This window comes from Ipomoea nil, unplaced genomic scaffold (genome assembly GCF_001879475.1).
Source record: "Ipomoea nil cultivar Tokyo-kokei standard unplaced genomic scaffold, Asagao_1.1 scaffold1868, whole genome shotgun sequence".
NCBI lineage: Eukaryota > Viridiplantae > Streptophyta > Magnoliopsida > Solanales > Convolvulaceae > Ipomoea > Ipomoea nil.
The window spans coordinates 294,459-318,681 of record NW_017618296.1 but is presented as its reverse complement, the minus strand read 5'-3'; the positions used below and the strand labels follow the sequence as shown (position 1 = coordinate 318,681).

General features: G+C 29.8%; 1 long non-coding RNA gene across 1 annotated transcript; it reads right to left on the bottom strand.

Annotated features, from left to right (window-relative positions):
- Positions 1 to 1,253: 1,253 nt before the first annotated feature.
- Positions 1,254 to 22,789, bottom strand: LOC109193331. Its single transcript, XR_002056262.1, has 4 exons — positions 22,656 to 22,789; positions 19,205 to 19,217; positions 12,424 to 12,433; positions 1,254 to 1,263 (listed from the first exon to the last, which is right to left on the bottom strand). It is a non-coding gene; the product is annotated as an uncharacterized LOC109193331 (long non-coding RNA).
- Positions 22,790 to 24,223: the final 1,434 nt, after the last annotated feature.

The following is a 24,223-nucleotide window of genomic DNA, read 5'->3' as shown; positions in this document are numbered from 1 at the left end:
TCATGGTATTAATAAAATACTTTGTAACTAAATATATAGCATTGTTTTGTATTATAATTTTGATATTTAATTAAAAAATAGTGCACAAAAAAAGACAATGTAGTGAATATAATCAATTGATGAATTTGAATGTAAAGAATTTTTACATTGGAGAAAAATAAAGACAATATAACTAATAGAATTATTTCTCTTAATTAATTTATTGATAATGAATAATTTTTTTTTTTGAATAAAGACATTGTAGGAACAAGGTAGTGAATATAATCAATTGATGAATTTGAATGTAAAGAATTTTTATATTGGAGAAAAATAAAGACAATATAATTAATGAAATTATTTCTCCTATTTAATTTAGGGAAAAAGGTAAAATAGGCCCTCAAACTTTTGCTAAAAAGTCAATTAGACCCTCCAACTTTTTAAAGGTGCAATTACACCCATGAACAATGCATTTTGAGGCAATGAAGCCCAAATACAGGTAAATGACCTACTATCATAGGTCATTGAAGATCGGGCATATTTCCTATGTATTTTCCGGCAAAAAGTGACCGGCGACCTGTCGCCCCGGTCACTTTTTGTCGAAAAATACATCGAAAATATGTCCGATCTTCAATAACCTATGATAGCAGGTCATTTATCTGTATTTGGGCTTCATTGCCTCAAAATGCATTGTTCATGGGTGTAATTGCACCTTTAAAAAGTTAGAGGGTCTAATTGACTATTTAGCAAAAGTTTGAGGGCCTATTTGACCCTTTTCCCTTTAATTTATTAATAATGAATAATTTTTTTTAAGTAAAGACACGGTAGACATATAATTCTAAATTAAAGAAATGCATACATACATACATACATACATACATACATACATACATACATACATACATACATACATATATATATATATATATATATATATATATATATATACTAGTTTTTTACGCGCATTGCGCGATTGGGATAATGCCCAATGCTTTTTTGTTAAATAAGTACTTTAAAGTATATTAAAGCAAGATTATATTGCAATTGTTCATGCATAGATAATTGAAGGTTGAATTTGCATTTAAATAGGTAATTCTTCTCCCAAAGGTTGAGTCCCCAATCCCAAGGGCCCCCCACACTCCGACCCGACAGAGCATTGTGGGAAGTTGTAAATCACGGTGACTCAATGGTTCAGCAGACAGGGCCAAATGCTGATACGCACAAGGAATCTGCCCACTTTGGACATAATTCCCGCACTGCCGCCGCCGAGGTTCAAAACCTTGGTCTCTTCTCCCAAATACTACCCACTAAACCATTGAGCTAAGCCCGTGCGAGTTAAATAGGTAATTCTAAGTTTACAAATGCAAGATAATATAGTCAAGATTGATTATAATTGTCAATAAAATAATTGTATAGGTATAGTTGAAACCAAATACGGGACATAAGGAAAAACAAATAAAATTTAGGGCATAAAATATTAAATATATACTAATATTGTTTGAGGAGATTCCGACATTAGGATTTGTGGTTAAGTTCTATTAAGACTTTAATATTAGAATTAGATTAACGATGTAGTTATAATTCTATATTAGACTTTAATATTAGAATTAGACTAACGGTGAATTAACGGAAAAGTTAAATGGATAATCATATAATTAAGGATAAATTAGAAAATCTTAAAAGAAAAAAATTAAAACCTGAACAATATGAACCATTCATTTGATTTCATAATTTGGCGATCATTTTTTATACCCAATGTTAATAATTAAATAAATTCGCTGGTCAAATCCGCTAACGCTAACCGCTAACTGCTGATTGTCAAACAAGGACATTGCGAGGTAGTTCTCAGTTCAATTTGTTGTGTGATTTGAATACTCTCTTTGTCACAAAATCTCTCAAGTAGTTAATATGGTTGGCTTTATTAATTATATTTTTTAAATTTTTTCATGATATTAATAAAATACTTGGTAAATAAATATATAGCATTATTTTGTATTATAACTTTGATATTTAATTAGAAAAATAGTGCACAAAAAAGATAATAGATAATGTAGTGAATATAATCAATTGATGAATTTGAATGTAAAAATTTTTACATTTGAGAAAAATTAAGACAATATAACTAATGAAAATATTTCTTTTAATTAATTTATTGATAATTAATATTTTTTTTGCACTGAATAAAGACATTGTAAGGACAATGTAGCGAATATAATCAATTAATAAATTTGAATATAAAGAATTTTTATATTGAAGAAAAATAAAGACAATATAACTAATAAAATTATTTCTCTTATTTAATTTATTGATAATGAATATTTTTTTATTGAATAAAGGCATTGTGGACACATAATTATAAATTAAAGAAATGCATATGTATTATTTTTTGTTGTAACTACTAAATTATTATTTATATCTACTATACTAATAAGAGCCCAAGAGAGTTAGGCCTATAATGGGTAGAAAAAATGGCGGTCACAGATTTTAATCAAATGAATGGCTCAGATTGATTGAAAGATTGATCAGATTTAAATTTTACACTAAAATTTCCTAAAATACCCACACACCATTACTAATTCCGTTAAAATTTTAAGAATTGCCGTTAGTTCATCGTTAACTTACTCATTAATTTCAATAGAAAAAAGTCTTAGGTTCGAACCTCATCCCAATCAAAGTTGGCATAATTAGTACTCTATTTTACTCTTATTAAATTATATAAATAATAATTTAGTAGTTACAACAAAAAATAATACACTAATAAGAGCCCAAGAGAGTTAGGCCTATAATGGGTAGAAAAAATGGCGGTCACAGATTTTAATCAAATGAATGGCTCAGATTGATTGAAAGATTGATCAGATTTAAATTTTACACTAAAATTTCCTAAAATACCCACACACCATTACTAATTCCGTTAAAATTTTAAGAATTGCCGTTAGTTCATCGTTAACTTACTCATTAATTTCAATAGAAAAAGGTCTTAGGTTCGAACCTCATCCCAATCAAAGTTGGCATAATTAGTACTCTATTTTACTCTTATTAAATTATATATAAATAATAATTTAGTAGTTACAACAAAAAATAATACATATGCATTTCTTTAATTTATAATTATGTGTCCACAATGCCTTTATTCAAAAAAAAAAATTATTCATTATCAATAAATTAAATAAGAAAAATAATTTTATTATAGTTACTAATAAGAGCCCAAGAGAGTTAGGCCTATAATGGGTAGAAAAAATGGCGGTCACAGATTTTAATCAAATGAATGGCTCAGATTGATTGAAAGATTGATCAGATTTAAATTTAACACTAAAATTTCCTAAAATACCCACACACCGTTACTAATTCCGTTAAAATTTTAAGAATTGCCGTTAGTTCACCGTTAACTTACTCATTGATTTCAATAGAAAAAGGTCTTAGGTTCGAACCCCATCCCAATCAAAGTTGGCATAATTAGTACTCTATTTTACTCTTATTAAATTATATAAATAATAATTTAGTAGTTACAACAAAAAATAATACATATGCATTTATTTAATTTATAATTATGTGTCCACAATGCCTTTATTCAAAAAAAAAATTATTCATTATCAATAAATTAAATAAGAAAAATAATTTTATTAGTTATATTGTCTTTATTTTTCTTCAATATAAAAATTCTTTATATTCAAATTTATTAATTGATTATATTCGCTACATTATCCTTACAATGTCTTTATTCAGTGAAAAAAAAAATTATTAATTATCAATAAATTAATTAAAAGAAATATTTTCATTAGTTATATTGTCTTTATTTTTCTCAAATGTAAAGTTTTTACATTCAAATTCATCAATTGATTATATTCACTACATTATCTATTATCTTTTTTTGTGCACTATTTTTCTAATTAAATATCAAAGTTATAATACAAAATAATGCTATATATTTATTTACCAAGTATTTTATTAATACCATGAAAAAATTAAAAAAAATATAATTAATAAAGCCAAACATATTAACTACTTGAGAGATTTTGTGACAAAGAGAGTATTCAAATCACAGAACAAATTGAAGTGAGAACTACCTCGCAATGTCCTTGTTTGACAATCAGCAGTTAGCGGTTAGCGTTAGCGGATTATACTAGCGGATTTGACCAGCGAATTTATTTAATTATTAACATTGGGTAGAAAAAATGACCGCCAAATTATTAAATCAAATGAATGGTTCATATTGTTCAGGTTTTAATTTTTTTTTTAAAAGATTTTCTAATTTATCCTTAATTATATGATTATCCATTTAATTTTTCCATTAATTCACCGTTAGTCTAATTCTAATATTAAAGTCTAATATAGAATTATAACTACACCATTAATCTAATTCTAATACTAAAGCCTTAATAGAACTTAACCACAAATCCTAATGTCGGAATCTCCTCAAACAATATTAGTATATATTTAATATTTTATGCCCTAATTTTTATTTGTTCTCCCTTATGTCCCGTATTTGGTTTCAACCATACCTATACAATTATTTTATTGACAATTATAATCAATCTTGACTATATTATCTTGCATTTGTAAACTTAGAATTACCTATCTAACCCGCAGGGCTTAGCTCAATGGTTTAGTGGGTAGTATTAGGGAAAAGAGACCAAGGTTTGAACCTCAGCGGCGGCAGTGCGGGAATTATATCCAAAGTGGGCAGATTCCTTGTGCGTATCAGCATTTGACCCTGTCTGCTGAACCATTGAGTCACCGTGATTTACAACTTCCCACAATGCTCTGTCGGGTCGGAGTGTGGGGGGCCCTTGGGGTTGGGGACTCAACCTTTGGGAGAAGAATTACCTATTTAAATACGCAAATTCAACATTCAATTATCTATGCATGAACAATTTCAATATAATCCTGCCTTAATATACTTTAAAGTACTTATTTAAAAAAAAAAACATTGCGCATTATCCCAATTGCGCAATGCGCGTAAAAAAACTAGTAATTTAATAAGAGTAAAATAGAGTACTAATTATGCCAACTTTGATTCGGATGAAGTTCGAACCTAAGACTTTTTTTATTGAAATCAATGAGTAAGTTAACGGTGAACTAACGGCAATTCTTAAAATTTTAACGGAATTAGTAACGGTGTGTGGGTATTTTAGGAAATTTTAGTGTAAATTTTAAATCCGATCAATCTTTTAATCAATCTGAGCCATTCATTTGATTAAAATCTGTGACCGCCATTTTTTCTACCCATTATAGGCCTAACTCTCTTGGGCTCTTATTAGTATAGTAGATATATATATTATTGTAGCTACTAAATTATTATTTAATTTAATAAGAGTAAAATAGAGTACTAATTATGTCAACTTTGATTGGAATGAGATTCGAATCTAAGACCTTTATTGAAATCAATGAGTAAGTTAACGGTAAACTAACAGAAATTAACGGAAAATATAATATTTAACGGAAAAGTTAACGGATAATCATATTCATTAAGGATAAATTAGGAAATCTTAAGGAAAAATTAAAACCTGATCAATCTGAGTCATTAATTTGATTAAAAATTTTGACCGTCATTTTTTCTACCACTTATAGGCCTAACTCTCTTGGGCTCTTATTAGTGTACTAGTTTTTTACGCACATTGCGCGATTGAGATAATGCCCAATATTTTTACTTAAATAAGTATTTTAAAGTATATCAAGACAATATTATATTAAAATTGTTCATGCATAGATAATTAAATGTTGAATTTATGTATTTAAATTGGTAATACCATGTTTACAAATACAAGATAATATAGTCAAAATTGATTATAATTGTCAATAAAATAATTGTATGGGTATGGTTGAAACCAAATACGGGACATAAGGGAGAACAAATAAAAGTTAAAGCATAAAATATTAAATATATACTAATATTGTTTGAGGAGATTCCGGCAGTAGGATTTGTGATTAGAGTTCTATTAAGACTTTAATATTAGAATTAGATTAATGTTGTAGTTATAATTCTATATTAGACTTTAATATTATAATTAGACTAACAGTGAATTAACGGTACTTAATGGAAAAGTTAACGGATTGAATAATCATATAATTAATGATAAAGTATGAAATCTCAAGGAAAAATTAAAATCTAAACAATCTGAACTATTTATTTGATTTAATAATTTGACAGCATTTTTCTACCCAATGTTTATAATTAAATAAATATTTGAAAGTATATCAATGCAAGATTATATATGAGAAGTTCAACATAAGTAATTTAATGTCTAATTTGTTTATTTAAATATATAATTCATAGTATATGAATACAATGTAATATATGCTATTCATTATAATTGTTACTAAACTTTTTTTAAATAGTAACCAAGTATTTTTGTTGCAAAGGGTTCTAATATATTTAATGAATGCACATATGTACAAGATCAATGAATGAATTAACGATACCAATCATTTAGGTGTTTTGCTTAGTGTTCATTTAGTTCAACCATTATTGTAGAATAAATTATTATGAATAAATTATTATGGATAAATTATTATGGATAAAGAAATTCCTAATTTAATTATAATGCAACCCAAAGATATTGGACGATTGGTAAATATGATGTAACCCAAAGATCAAAATGCTAAAGAAAGTGTATTGGTTATTCAACAATTTGAAGCAACAATTTGTTCCAAACCACTGAAAATACAAACATTGCAATTTACAATATTTTCACTTAGCGTTTTTGAAAATGATTTACCCAAAACACATCTATATTTTTTTAAAAATTATTATTAAAACAATTATTATTATTATTATTATTATTATTATTATTATTATTATTATTATTATTATTATTATTATTATTATTATTATTATTATTATTATTATACCCTTAGATCATTTTAAATGTTAATTTAAACAGCTAATTTTTTCAAATATCTTTTTACCAACCGTTGATATAATCCACTAACGCTAACTGCTAACTACTGATTGTCAAACAAGGACATTGCGAGGTAGTTTCTCGCTTCAATTTGTTGTGTGATTTGAATACTCTCTTTGTTAACAAATCCCTCAAGTAGTTAATATGATTGGCTTTATAAATTTAAATTTTTAAAATTTTTTCATGATATTAATAAAATACTTGGTAAATAAATATATAGCATTATTTTGTATTATAACTTTGATATTTAATTAAAAAATAGTGCACAAAAAAATATAATAGACAATGTAGTGAATATAATTAATTGATGAATTTGAATGTAAAGAATTTTTACATTGGAGAAAAATAAAGACAATATAGCTAATGAAATTATTTATCTTAATTAATTTATTGATAATCAATAATATTTTTTAATAAAGACATTATAGGGACAATGTAGTGAATATAATCAATTGATAAATTTAAATTTTGAATGTAAAGAATTTTTATATTGGAGAAAAATAAAGAAAATATAATATAACTAATGAAATTATTTCTCTTATTTAATTTATTGATAATGAATAATTGTTTTTTAATAAAAGCATTGTAGACACATAATTCTAAATTAAAGAAATGCATATGTATTATTTTTTGTTGTAGCTACTAAATTATTATTATTATTTTATTTAATAAGAGTAAAATAGAGTACTAATTATGCCAACTTTGATTGGGATGAGGTTCGAACCTAAGACCTTTCTTATTGAAATCAATGAGTAAGTTAACAGTGAACTAACAGAAATTAACGGAAAAGATAATATTTAACGGAAAAGTTAACGGATAATTATGTTCATTAAGGATAAATTAGGAAATCTCAAGGAAAAATTAAAATTCTAATCAATCTGAGCAATTCATTTGATTAAAAAATTTGACCGCCATTTTTTCTACCCGTTATAGGCCTAACTCTCTTGGGCTCTTATTAGTATAGTAGATAGTAGATATATATATATATATATATATATATATATATATATATATATATATATATATATATATATATATATGATGCATAGAAAATGGTGCATGTGATGACCGAAATAGTCCCTTGACTATAGCAAAATTACCAATTGGTCCCGAGTTAACGGATTTCTAATAGAAAAACAAACGGAGGACCAAATTGGTTATGATTTTTAAAGTTGAGGGACTTAATTGGTCAAACAAAATAGTCAAGGACCAAATCGTAATTTCATTATAGTCAATGGACCATTTCAGTAATTAACTCTAATATGTTTATATCTACATCTACTCTACAAATTTAATAAAAGCTAATAAAGTTAGGTCCCTAACCGGAACTAAAAAATATTGGTGTAATTATTTGTTAAAATAAATGGTTCATATTATTTTGATTTTAGTATTTTTTTATGATTTCCCTTCTTTACCCTCTATTATATTATTTTCTTCTCCCGTAAATAACCTTGCATTTCGTTAGTATAAACTTGAGTAACGAAATATTCTGCTAACTATTTATTATTCTTAACTTACTCATTAATTTAAATAAGAAAGGTCTTAGGTTCGAACCACATCCCAATCAGAGTTGGCATAATTGTTAAACATATACTACGAATATATTTTTTTTGAATCTATGGTCATAATTTAGCCAACAGGCAATTATGTATCGGAATGTAGTTTAGTAGTTTTATTAGTGATGATAGAAATAAATCAATTTATTTGTAAATAATTTCCAATTCTATCATTAAGTTTAATTTTATGATGTAAACTTTAGATCATATTTCTTAATTTGTCCACAGGGATTAAGAAAAGGCACATGATTTCTTAAGTTTTATCATAATGGTTGTAATGAATCTTATTGAATAAAACTTTAGCCTATAAGCAAGTTTTATTTCACTTGATTCTTCAACTCATTTGATAACTGTTTCATCATAAATAAAATTTTTTAGTTGGATCTAATTGAGTAAATCTTTAACCCACAAGCAAGTTTTATGTCTCTAGATTCTTCTGACTATTCAGTAATTGTGAAAAATATTATCATAAGGGTTTCTTAATTGGATTTAATAGAATTAAAACTTTAGCCCACATGCAAGTTTTATGTCAATAAATCCCTCAACCCATTAGATAATAATTTTATCACAATTTCTTAGAATTTATAAATTTAGCTCAATTATAATTTTAAGTTTCATGGTTTGCATTGTCAAAACATGTTTTCAGTCACTTTCCAAAATTTAGCTACTTTAATTAATTGATTCACGAATCTTGCTCGGTTCTTCAGACTAACTGTAGTAACGTGATTTGACATACACCTTTTGGATTCCATTAATTTAAAAAATGTATCTTTTGAGCCAAATTCTATCTTGGTTTTGGAAGGTGTATTTTGTTTTTTAGTATGTCCAACTATGGTGGGGAAACATATCTTCATTATTTAGTTGGACTATAATTGGAACAAAAAATTGATTATCTAGTATGTCTAACTAATGATGGAGAATTATGTCTTCATTTGTTAGTTGGTCAAATCAATTATGAGTATGTATATTATTAAGTTCACTTTATTAATTTCGCTGAAGAATATCTTAATCAGTGGGAGTGATCATTTAGAAAAAGATCATTAAGATACTCCACTAAAGTTTATGGATTTAATTGGCTTCATACATTTCAAATTGGATTGTATGTTAAACAATAAGTCCATAAGATTCCACAAGTATTAATTTTGTATTTGTTCATATAAACTCATAAGTTCAAATTATTGAACATTTGGTTGTGCAACATATTTATGAAAATGTTGTAACAATATTAAGGAATTTATTAGAACAAAAGCATTTAACTTGTGGTGCACTGTAATTTAATAAATTCTTCAGTGATTATTAGAGTCTTTAGTTTCTTCAAAATTGATCCTGGGCCATTTTGGTTTGTAAGGCTTAAAACAATTTTGTGAGACATATAAGTAAGACTCATTATGTTCAGTTCATTTAAAATGGACATTGAAGTTATTTGGGAAGTTATGGTGTATGATTAAGATTCCAAATTTATGGACTTAGACGTTTGGTTTATTGTCTAAGTTATTGGAATGCTTCTGTGACTTGACTATCTTTTGGCTATTTTTTGATGAGTGGGAGTGACTGACGTGTCAACTCCAAGCTCTTAGCTGTTAGAGATAGTACTTAAAGTTAACTAATAAAGAAGTCATAGAATATAGTTAGCATTATGCTAACATTAAGAGATCTCTACTTAATGCATGCTTATAAAATTTTAGAGATCATACAGTGTACTCTTTTGTACAATTTGGATGTGTTTTCTCTTTCAGTTATGCACATAATGTATTTTGAGAAACATCCCTTAAGGTACCAAGAATAAACATAGGGTTTGTTCATAAAGGACCTAAGTTGGAGAATTGAAATGCATGTGACCATAATGGACACTACTCTGATTAAATAGAGGACATGTCACTATGATTCGTGTGTTTTGTTCTTTGATGAGGGTTGTGCTAGTACTTGCACCAAGTGGGAGAATGTAAGATTTTTCCTAATAATATATATTATATATTATATATTAGGCCTTAATTAAGTGGTGCAAGTTGACTAGACTTATTAAGTGGTCTGGTTAGACTGAATAACTAGAAGTTGTTAGTCAACCAGACTCTGTGCCTAATATAATCCTGGATTGATGGGATACAAGATGATTGATGTTATCACATTCAGTTATGGTACTCATACTGCTCAGTAGACACCAATACACCATCTAGGGTTCTGAGTTAGGTATGAGACAAATAATGGCTAACGGTCTACTGTTAAGAGGCAACATAACAGGAACGTCAACTGTGGCTGGAGATCAACATAGCTACGCTTCCGCTCTTATATGAGGGCAGATCTCTCGTATATTATTGTTCAGTATTAGTTAGATTATTTAGATCTAACATTTGTAAATAATTTCCAATTCTATCATTTGCCAAGCACCTTGTGCTCAGATGACACCCGGTGTAACACCCCACTTTTCTAACTCTTAATTACAACTCTAAACAACCAATAACATCACTAAGCAGCGGAAAAACTAAAAGATAATTAGTGCGAGTGTCACCGTCACAACCACCATTCCGTGGTGATTGCACAGGCTAAAGGGGTAAAACTAGAAATAAGATAAAATCTGGCATCCAAATATAAATACTGGAAACATAAGGGGGAAAAACGTCACCCCAAAAGTCTACATCATCCTCAAAAACATAAAGTCAATAAGTCTAAAATCCATAACATAATCATCGATAAAACTAGAGTTTAGATATCTCTAACTACGAGACTAATCTAACTCGACTTCTTCTCATTGTTGGGCCCACCTGAAAGGGGTTTTGCAAGCAACACGTAGACAAATAGGAAAACACCCGTTAGCACGAAGCTAAGTATAACCACACTCAACCTTGTAAAGCATTCTAGCATATACTTTGAAAACAAAGATTTCTTTATAAGCAATAAACTCATCTCAAATCATCTTTAGATCTAACACATACTTTCTAGATGCTTACACCCTATTATATCATCTGGCATGTTCATATATATATATATATATATATATATATATATATATATATATATATATATATATATATATATATATATATATATATATATATATATATATGAGTTAATACCATCTGAGGTCCTTCGAGTATAGTGGTTTTGCCACGTTTAGTCCTAAACTTTCAAATTGACCATTTGTGGTCCTTCGACTTTCAAATTTAACCATCCGTGGTCCAAGTTAACCACCTATGGTCCTTCAAGTTTCGAAATTTAACCAGTCGTGGTCCTCTTAAAAGGACCATGGTTGGTTAAAATTTAATAGTTGAAGGACCATGGGTGGTTAACTTGGACCACGGATGGTTAAATTTGAAAGTCGAAGGACCACATATGGCCAATTTGAAAGTTTAGGACTGAACGTGGCAAAACCACTATACTCGGAGGACCTCGGATGGTATTAACTCATATATATATATATATATATATAAGACTGTTCACTTAAATTCATCAGCATATAAACTTCTCAAATATCTTAACAAGCAAATCATGCTTACAGATAGGATCATGCTAATAAACCATATAACAGGTATTCTCATACTTTCATATTCTCATCTCATAATTCGATAAACAAGACTTCTAATACAACAAAACGATTATAAATCGACATTCTCATTATGTACTCTCATGCGATACTTTACTCAAACGAAAACTTGTGCAAGTATATACTCATACTCATATGCAATCTCGTGCAATGCTTTAATCATATGCAATCTCGTGCAATACTATAATCATACTCATATGCAATCTCGTGCAACTATATACTCATACTCATATGCAATCTCGTGCAACTATATATTCATACTCATATGCAATCTCGTGCAACTATATACTCATACTCATATGCAATCTCGTGCAATAATATACGCATACTCATATGCAATCTCGTGCAACTATATACTCATACTCATATGCAATCTCGTGCAATAATATATACATACTCGTATGCAATCTCGTGCAATACTATAAACATACTAATATGTAATCTCATGCCATACTATAATCATACTCTTATGCAATCTCGTGCAACAATATACTCATGCTCTTATGTAATTTCATGCAATACTATAAACATACTCATATGCAATCTCGTGCAACAATATACTCATGCTCTTATGCAATCTCATGCAATACTATAAACATACTCATACACTCTTTATAAAATAGAGTACTTTCTGTGGAGGTCTCATTCTTACTTTCTCGAGTCTCTCTCGACTCTCTTTCTTTCTCTTGAGTCTCTTTTGACTCTCTCTCTTTCTCTTGAGTCTCTTTTGACTCTATATCTTGAGTCTCTATTGACTCTCTTCTTTCTCTATACTCGTAGACGGCTTAGGGTTTCACCGAAGCGTGAATTACCCCATCGAGAACGGCATAAATCCGACCCAATATCTCCTACCGTCTACGGAACCAATCTCGTGGTTCAAACTATGTGGAATCAGGTATCGAACTATTAGTGTGCACACCCCCTAACCAGGATTCCAAGCCTGGCGGAAAGTTTCCAACCTCGTAACGTAGGAATACGCCGCGTTACATATACTGGGACCGCAATGTCCATAAATATCTCCCGAGAGGACATAGTCCAAACGGTATCCTCCAAAACCTCACCGATATAGATAATAAATAAATATATCTCTCATTCATCAGTCTCATGCATGCAACAACTCTACTACTTCTCAATGCATCAAAGAATGATATACCACATGCTTATGGTTTTTGAAAGTATTCTTGGGCTCACGCTGGCCCCTTATGCATTTTTGAAATATGACACATGTGAGATGTCAAAATGCTCTATAACATGCTTCTAAATCATGTATAAAATATCATGAAGTATTCAAAATATAAAGTCACGCTCGATTTGCAAATAGGCAACTTCTATACATTTCACTTCAACAAATATACTTCTATTCTCTTGGATCAAATAATACAATTTAATCATGCTATAATAGTGAATCACATTCTCAAATTATCATGCTTCTATACTTAATAAAAACATCAAACAGATCACAGAGATAATAATTCCTCATATACAGTGCATAGCAAAATACATACTTTATGTAGTATATCTTAACAATTTCCTTCATAACATACTCATTTTAGATCCAAATTCAACGAAATCAAAGCCAAAACGTGTGTCGAGACGGTCCCAAAGAGCCGAGCTACAAGGGCCCGTAACACTCGGCTCGAAACGACACGTAGCTGAGCCACAAAGGCCCGGCAACTGCACAGATTCTTCTCAGAATCAAAGTCAGGGACCTGGGGCGGGACTTCTCATGGTCCACCCCTTGTACCCCGTTACTTCACCGGGACTAGGCGGCGGCCCTCCTCTAGGGCTGTGCCCTTGTCCCGTGTAAGCACGGCTCTAGCCGGCGGCCCTCCTGATGGGCCGCGGCTAAGGCCGTTAATCTGATCTGGTGCACACTGTGTTGTGCACCAGAAGGTTTTTCATATGCAAAATCCAATCCAAACAAGTCCAAAACAATCTCAACAACTTACAAACAAATACTAAATCACTTCTAAGCATGAACACATCAAAAATTCATAGTTTCTACTCATTTCTACTTAATATAAAGGCTTCACAAAACCAAAATCAAAGAGGGAGTCCATGGGATTATACCTCTTGTTGTCTCTTCTTCTTGTATGGATTCCCCCTCTTCCCAAGCTAACTACACCCTCCTTCACCTCCTAAATACCCCAAACAAACCATACATCAACATACTAACAAGTCTCAGAGAAGAAAGAAGCTTAAGGAAATGGAAGACTAGGATTGAATGAAGAATGATGAAGAAACTTACTGTGTTGTCTTCTTGAATTGCAAAGCTGATAAATGGGAAGCAAGGAGTGGAATCAAAGAGGCAAATGGTTGATAAGGGTTCTATTTATAGGAGCACAAAACCCTAGGTTGATCCCATATGATTGGTTGATGACAAAAATGTAATTTCATATGGCTAGAGATTGAATCAGGCAAAGGTTTTGGATGTCTAGTGGTCCACCATGCTCCATGGAACAAGGGCTAAAAATGCTAACTTTAAATACTTTGGGGTTGAAAATGAATTTTCTCAAAAAGCCATTTGGATGAACACTTGTTTAAAATCTTTTTGAATTCTCCCGGTCTCACTCAGATAAATTTCTCGATTTAAATCTTGGTACGCGAAGTACCCGAAAGCTTAGGAATTTTCGAATAGAATCAAATTTTGATGTCGAATTAATTTAAAATGTGCCGAAAATATTTTATTCAAACACCAATTGATCGCAAAAATTTTTAATGGAGTGAAAAAAACTATTTTGGAATTTTTTAATACCTGATTTATAAAATGAAATTTTGGGTTGTTACACCCGGGTTGGACTCCCATATGGGAGGTTGTGAGTTCGAGCCTCCGTGGAGGCGTTATTGGCTCTTTGTGCCATTGTAATAGAGTCAGTAGCATTCAAAAAATATACTACGAATATATATGTTAAAATATATTTAAAAAAATACAATATAAAATTTAACATAAACTTTGGTCAAATAATTAGCCCGGCGACTAAATACATATCATTCAAAGTTGAGACTCAATATTTCAATTATGTTTTTGCATTATTGGAATGATTTAAGTCATTATGGTATTAATATTTTTTTTGTATGTATTTATATAATGGTATAATTGTACATTAATTTACAAATATCGTACTATTATTTTTTTTATCAGAAATAAAATTGTTCTTACATCATTGTCAGACCTGCACGACCTAACTAGTTACAAAGTTCTTGATCAGAAATACAACTGTTGGAAAAAATTGCTTGTAATATGTAATACATTTGAAATACAACAAAATACAGAAAACAACAGGGAACAAAAACTGGATCATTTGATATCCTCAGGCGTGTAATCACTTTCCTATATGCTTTAAATCTCCCTCTATAAAAGCAACAAGGTTCAAGATTTAATCTTATGGGATACAAGAAGATGAATGAAATTCTCAAGTTGCTTTGTTTAGGAATTTCCTGTTGAGATGCAGAACTGTGAAATATCCCAGTGTACTGCAATTTTGCTTTTTGTATATGTCTTTTTCAGATGATTCTCCAAATATTTATAGATGCAAATAAACCAGTTTGGAGAAGTTACCTGGAAGTTAATTATTTGAATTTAAAACTTAACTTCCATAAAATATATCTTAAATGATATATTTATCATAGGAGAATATTAATTACATAAATCATGTTCAACATGAATATATATGTAATTATGAACCTTTGTAAGGTTGTGAACCGCATGCAAATAACTGTGCAAATTAATATATATATATATATATATATATATATATATTAATTTTCTAGCACACTTTTGCATATAAGTTTGGGAAAATTGGAAGCTCACATGCTGTGTAATCATTTTTCAAATGAAACAAACAATTCCCCTATATTGGGTAATAAACTCCAATGTTGGGGAATAAACCCCAATGTTGGGGAATAGACAAAGTCATCCAACAAACTCGTTCTCCAATTAACTTTCTACCAAACTAAAATAATATTTATAACTCCACAACTCCAAATATTATTTAAGCTTTCATGGTAGTCCATCTGAACCATTAATCTCCATTACTATATAAATTTCCAACAACAACTACACCTTGACTCTAAACGGTAGGACCATTGCCCAAAGAATTGACAATGTTAACATCTCACTGGCTCCAATTGAACAAGTTTACACATCATTCTCCATAATTTTATCAATGCATAAAAAACTTCTAAAGAAATTTGTAAGTTAATTTTTACTATATCATTATAACAATATTTATTGTAACTATATATTTCGAATTATTTATTATCATCAATCCTCTATTAACAACAATTGTAGCAATTATCATTGACAGACTCCCAAAATAAATTGTCTCAACAACGAATGGAAATAAAAAATCAATGACTTCATTGTTGTGGATAAAAAGTAAAATTTTATTACTCTTATTAAATCAAATAAATTAGTAGCTACAACAAAAAATAATACATATGCATTTGATTGAGAAAGTAGAACAAATACTATATTGTAATAGAGTCAGTACTATTCAAAAAATACATATGCATTTATTTAATTTAGATTTACATGTCTATGATGCCTTTATTCAATTTTTTTGTATTCATTATCAAAAAATTAAAAAAGAGATATAATTTCATTAGTGATATTATCTTTATGTTCTACAATTCAAAGATTTGTTACTTTCAAATTCATTAGTTAATTATATTCACTATATTGTCCATTGTTTTCTTTTTACACCATCTTGTAATTAAGTATCAAAGTTATAATACAAAATATGTTATATATTTATTTACCAAGTATTTTATTCATACGATGGAAAAAAAAATACAGTTTGAAGTCAATCAAATTAACTACTTGGGGAGGATTTGTTGACAAAGAGGGTAGTCAAATAATCTAAGAAATTGAAGCAAGAAACTAGCTCGTAATATCTCTAAATTACATTACAGTTGTTCACTTTAAAGGCAAATCTTTTTTTTTTTTTATTAAGATGATTTAAAATGTATTAATTTTTATTATATTAGCTAATTTTATTCTATAAATAAACTAAGAATTTCTCTATCCACAAGAACTCATTTAACAATAATGGTTGAACCAAAAGTACATCGAGTAGAACACCTAAAAGACTGGTATGCTTATATGCTGATAATAGTATGTAAATGGTAATTAAATCATTATCTTACGTAACTACATTTAAAACTCATAAGAGGAAGAAGATAAAGGGGAACCATGGGCTCCCCTTTATAAATGATGTGAGATCATTTTTTATTTCACATAAAAAATATTTAGAAAAATGAGCTCTTGAGCTCTTGCTGATCAATGTGAGCAAGTATTGAAAAGTAAAAAAGGCTCTTATTTAAGAAGTCTTAGCTTGATGAATTCTTATTTTAGTTTTTTTTTTTTTTTTCATTTATTAGGGGGGTTTGGAAAAGATTAACCCAAAATGTATATGTGTTGTTTTAGGTTTTGGTAGTTTGGAGCAAATTACTGAGTTATTAAATAATATTTTTTGTGTTTTGATTAAAGACAAAATGTTAAAATGGTGAATTTGATACGATTTTGGTGAATTTGTCAATAATCAAACAAGGTCATTATCTAATAACAATATTATGCCATTTAACAAATTAATTGTATTGATATTAAAGTTCGTTTGAAAAATACGAAACGAAAATGATTTCTGGAAAATAAGTTATTTTTTAGAAAACTTTTTTTTTTTTATAAATGTTTGGCTACATAGCAGAAAATTGTCTATAAAAAAATTTATATTATTATTATGTAATAATGTAATAATAAAATAAATTACAATAATAATATTATTAATATAATAATAATAATAATAATAATAATAATAATAATAATAATAATAATAATAATAATAAAAACAAAACTATATACAAAATAAAATTTAAATTTAAAAACGAAAAGGCAAAGCGGAGCCCGTGGCCCCCCTTTGTAAATGACGTGGGATCATTTTGATCCCACATTGAAAATGTTTGGAAAATGTCTTTGTGTATTTGAAAAATTATCTTTGTGTATTTGAGTCATTTTTCAGAAAATGTCTTTGTGTATTTCGTTCTTTTTTCCATATATATTAATTGTCATAAATATATATTAAAAAAAAACAGTTTTACTGTTTTGTTTATTATATAACAACTTTTATTTTAAATTCCATGCAACATAAGTTTTAGCTGTATTCAGTGATGGTGGGCGGCGGTGGGTGATTGGCTGCTCCACTGCTGCAAACAGAAAAATGGGACTTCCTCTACAAAACAGGGGAAGTCATTTTCCAAAAAAATTCCCCTCTCAAGCCAAACAATGAACACCCAGAAAATGATTTATGAAATCATTTTTCGAGTTTCCAAACGCACCTTTAGTATAATTTACTAATAATTATTATGATAATTAAACCAATAATCTATTGATACTTATGATTAAAAACAAATTCCTTCTTTTATTCTTGCTCAAACATTTTTTCCCAAACAATAGAAAAGGAAAAATGAAAAAAGAAATGGAATTAACTTAATAATAATATTAATAATAATAATAATAATAATAATAATAATAATAATAATAATAATAATAATAATAATAATAAAATAAATAAATAAATAATCTACATCTATAATTAAAAACAAAATCCTATTTACTTAATTTTCCATCCAAACAATACTAAATTGTAAAAGTAAATTAAAAAAGGAACGTAAACTAAAAAATGAATATAAATATGTCACATTAATATTCTACATCATCAATTAAAAATGGAACGAAAATTATGTAATTGGAAAATGAAATGAATATTATTAATTAACTGAAAATTAAAATGAAAAAAAGAAATGGAAATTAGGAATGGACATTTGCCTAATTTATTAAAAAAAAAAATACTAAACAGTGATAAATAAAATCTCTAAAGTTACAGCACCGCATGCGTACATCTACACATTAGCTATTAATTTGACCAATTATTTGCTCAAATTCATGCAATGATAACATCAAAACACATAAATGATTCAAATCTCATCTTCAATTGCACTATATAATATTTGATGTTCTAATTTAAATAATTATATATCAATCCAAATATTTTTAATATATTACAACAAATCCATTCCGTGCACCGCACGGGGGTAAATACTAGTTATTAAAAATGCCAATGTAGGGCAATAGAACATCGTGACACACTTGATGTATCGAAAAGATGTGACTACAACAATGCTACAATCAACATTGCAAATCCAAAAAATGAAGAAATTTTAAAAATAGTTATCGTTACAACATTCATTGATCTTGTATGTAAAATACTTATTGTGCATCCTTTAAATATATTAGAACTAATATAGTTCATTTCATTTTCTAGACTCAACCTGTTTGGATTAAAAGCAAAATCAACATCAACCTTGACAATAAAACACTTAGTATTCGGACACCTCTACAGTCGTTGTTGTTACTATCAAGTAAATAAATTATGGAACTAGAACACGAGGTACTGCTCATGAACTTTTTACAAATATAATAAATATTAATATTTTGTTCAATACTTTCACATGAGATTCTACGACACATATCTCACAACACATGAAACATGTAGGAAAAAACTAGCATTGCCAAATATCAATAAGCGCTTGCAAAATAAAGAGTTCATAATACAAATAAGATCCCCGTCATATACACAATAGGACAAATCTAAAACTTTATACACCATAATCTCATTGAATGCCAATGTCCTCTATGCTACCACCAATAACTCAATTGCACATGACACACTACCAATAAAAAAGAAGATGACAAGTACTGAAGATGAAGACAATGACAATACTACTAAAAAATTAAGAAGATTTAGAGAAATTCAAATCAAAAGTTGTATTTATTTACACCATCATTTTTAGACTAAGTATTTACTATTTAGACTAGCGTTATTACAAAGTTGCAAACATTTATTTCAGTGACAATTATAATCAATCTCTCATATATTATCTTGCATTCATATACTTTGAATTACTAATTTAAATAAACAAATTCAACATTCAATTACCTATGCATGAACACCTCCTATATAATCGATCTTACATTGATATACTTTTAAATACTTATTTTAAAATAATCATTGGGCATTATCTCATTCACGCAATACGTGTGAAAAAGTAGTTTATATACATAATGTAATTTCCGTCAAAACTAACGAAATAATTATAACCATAGTTATATTTTAGGCAAATTATGTCGTGCAACCGTGTGCACCATGCATGGTGCACACGGAATTGGATCCATAATTTCTATACTATAGATTCATAATTTCTATACTATAGATTCATAATTTTTATACTATAAATTCATAATTATTGAACTCTATATTCACAATTACAAAACTCTATGTTCATAATTTTCAATGTTCATATTCCGAATTATTGAACTCTGTATTCACAAATCACTGAACTATATGTTCATAATTTGATAACTATACAGTTTAAAAATTATGAATCTATAGTATAAAAATTATGAATCTACAGTTTAGAAATTATAAATCTACAGTATAGAAATAATGAATTTATAGTATATAAATTATGAATCTATAGTATAGAAATTATGGATCCAATTCCGTGTGCACCTTGCATGGTACACACGATTGCACAACACAACACTCCAGAAACGCAAATTTTGCTGTGCAACCGTGTGCACCATGTAGTTGCAAAAACGATGTCGTTTTGACTAAAAACGCGCGTCCCACTTTTTTCTTTTAAAAAAAATCAGGTTCAATTCCCGGCAATAGCATTTTTTGTGCATAATTTGAATTATATATCCACAAATTCATAACTATATACCCACAGTGAATGAATAACACAAAATTCGGAATGAATGAACTAAATATCCACAATGAATGAACTAAATATCCATAATGAATGAACTAAATATCCATAAATTCATAACTATATATCCACAAATTCATAACTATATATCCACAATAATGTTGTTGAGGAGAATCAAAACTGTTTTTTTTTTTTTAAAATGGGACGCGCGTTTTTAATCAAAACAGTGTCGTTTTGCAACCGTATGCGGTTGCACAGCATAACTATTGTTAAAGAAAGCATGCCTTAATAACTTGGACGAACTAGGATGAGCCTGTCCCAAATTAGAAGCTCAGACACACAACCTAGGCAAATTATATTATGCACCGCGGTACATAATCGATTATGCACCGCGCGTTTTTTTTTAAAATGAAAATTAATAGTGTTTATTTCCGCTGTTTCGCACCCTTTTGCAAAAAGTAACTCTGTTATTCAGTGTCATTTTGTATACACTGCAGTTTCAGTTGAACACAACTACAGTTTCATTTCGATATAACTATAGTTTCATTCGATATTGAGGATACTCAAATATGTGAAAATATTATTTAATTTTATTTTATATACACTATAGTTTTATTAAAATACAACTACATGATCATTTTGATATAATTACAGCTTCATTGTACAATATACACTCAAATATGTGAAATGTTATTCAGTTTCAGTTTATATACACTGCAGTTTCATTTCACTATAACTACATTATTATTTTGATATAACTACAGTGTCGGTTTGGATATACTGTAGTGTCAGTTGGTGTTTAATACACCAAACAAACGGACTCCGTTAACTCTAACGGTGTACCGTTTCTTTACTTAAAGAAACGGCGCCGTATATGGGCCGCGGTGCATAATCGATTATGCACCGCGGTCTATAATATAACAACTGCACAACCTAGTCCAAACAAGCATCATTTTTCGACAATCAAGCATTCCTGGCATGAAAAATAGGCAATTTATATCGTGCATCAGGGCGCGCATTGCATTGTGTGTCCTGATGCAAAACGACGTCGTTTCACATAATTGTATAAAAAAATACACATAATTGTATAAACAAATATACATAATTGTATAAACAAACACACATAATTGTATAAAAAAATACACATAATCATGTCAACTCCCTACCGCGCCTCCAAAAACGACGTCGTTTTGGGAGGCGCGGGGCGCATAGTGCAATGTACGCCGTGGTGTAGGGTATAATGATTGTGAAAAATACTACTTAGAACTCTCAAATTTCACACATAATATTTATTTTTTCACTCAAAATTTTTATATAAATACTTTTTGAAACTCATAGAATAAAGATAACTTATCATTAATTGTTACTTCGAGAATAAAAGCAAAAAAGTAAAGATTAAAAGTTCATATAGTAGTAGAACTCTCATGGTATTGTTCAACATTACACGCTAAGTGAGACAACAACAACAAAAAAAGGTCAAAAACCAAGTAACATCAAGTGTTTGTGTACATATATAGTAGGGTTTTAAACGAGCCGAGCTCCAACTCGATAAATAATAGGTAGGCTCGAGCGTGATCAAGCTCAAAAATAGAAGCTCCAGCTCGGCTCGGTTATAAAACAAGCCAGCTCGAGCACGAAGTTGACCGAGTTCGAGCTGAACTTTGACCAAGCGGCTTGCGAGCTGTTCGGCTATATGCTCCGGTAGTTCAAGGGTGAGACAGTGTTGATGAACAAATGAATGTGACTTGCGAGCGAGGTACAACAATTATTGGGAAATAATCGAGTTAGAGCGGTAACTATGAGTGAATGAGTGATACAGATGGTCTAATGAGAGGAATGGAAGTGATTTACACGGGAGCTCTATAAGTGTTCCCGTTGGTGGATCGACTCTGGGATGAACTTTCAATGTGCTCGGAGAACTTGTTGATAATATTAGTATTAGGATTATGTGGGAATTTTGTGAAAGATTCATGTGATCAAGTCTCATTAACGCCGAATTCATGTCGAGTAGACCTTGTTGTTGTGATAATTCTTAATTCATGAGTTGTAGGGAGGGATTTAAAGTTGATTCCTCACTTTTATCTCACATCATGAGATAGGTGTTTCTCCCACCATGACATACGTATGCAGTTATATACAAGGTTGTAAAACTCGGCCGCCTAGGCGCCCGCCTAGGTACTAGGCGGCACCGAGCCTTAGAGTTTTGGCCTAAAGGCGGCCAAAACTCGGCCGGCCGCCTAGGCGGCCAAACTCGGCCGAGTCGACCGATTTCGTCCGATTTTGACCGTTTTTGACCGATTTTGACCGATTTTGTCTGATTTTGACCAATTTTGTTCGATTTTGACCGATGTCGTCTTTCATTAATTATTGATTTTAATATTATTATGACGTTATGACTTATAAATTATCATTATTTCATTTATTTAGATGTGTTATTTGAGTGAATGTTGAAAACAACCTCATTAAAATTGTCAAACTACAAGCTTGTCACTATTTTTTTAAATTTTTTTGGTGCCCGCCTAGCGCCGCCTAGATTCCGCCTAGGCGCTAGGCGCTGCCCGGCCGCCCGACTAGCGCCTACTGCAACCTTGGTTATATATATGACTCACTAGCAGTTCAACGAACCACGAGCCAAAAATATTTGAGCTCAAGCTCGACTTGATTACAAAACGAGCCGGTTTGAGTTCGACTCGAGCTCGAAATTGACCGAACTTGAGTCGAATTTGATCGAACTGCTCACGAGCCACTCGCAAACTGCTCAACTCATTTACACTCCTACTACATAGTTGATGGTTGCCCATAGTATATATCATACGAAGCGCGCTGAATGTTTGTCTTATATAATATATCAAGTGTATTTGTTAGGGTAGGAATCTTTAAGCACACATGAAACATAAATTTAGAACGCACTAACTTTCATGTTTATTGTTTACTATTACTACACCTCTGCATACTATCAATACTATGAGTACTGTAACATTCTCAATAAAATATGACTACTTTCACTACCATACTGTGCATTTATTTTTTTACTGTGCATTTTCATACCTCCATATTTTTCACACAAAGATCCTCATTTAATAATCAACAAATTAATTAGAGACAATTTGTAACCAGCTTGGTTGGCATGAGTGGCTGTACACTCTTGTTTCTTAAGAGAGGTTGGGACACTACTGGAAATTATGAAATTTCCGACCACCTGAAAGTGATCTTAAATCAAGTCGAAAGTCTTGTTCCGACCACTTTTGGTACCCGGAAAAACCTTTGTTGCTATTTTCGACCACTTTTTGGTATCAATTTGATTCAAGATCACTTTCAGGTGGTCGGAAATTTCATAATTTTCAGTAGTGGGAGTTCGAACCCCCTCTTGTATGGAAAAATCAATCTGGCTAGCACTTTGCATCTTAATTGCGCCGACCCGGTGCGAACATGAATTAGTTTGAATATGGTACGTGCTTAAAGATGCCCATACAGTTAGGGTCTACTCA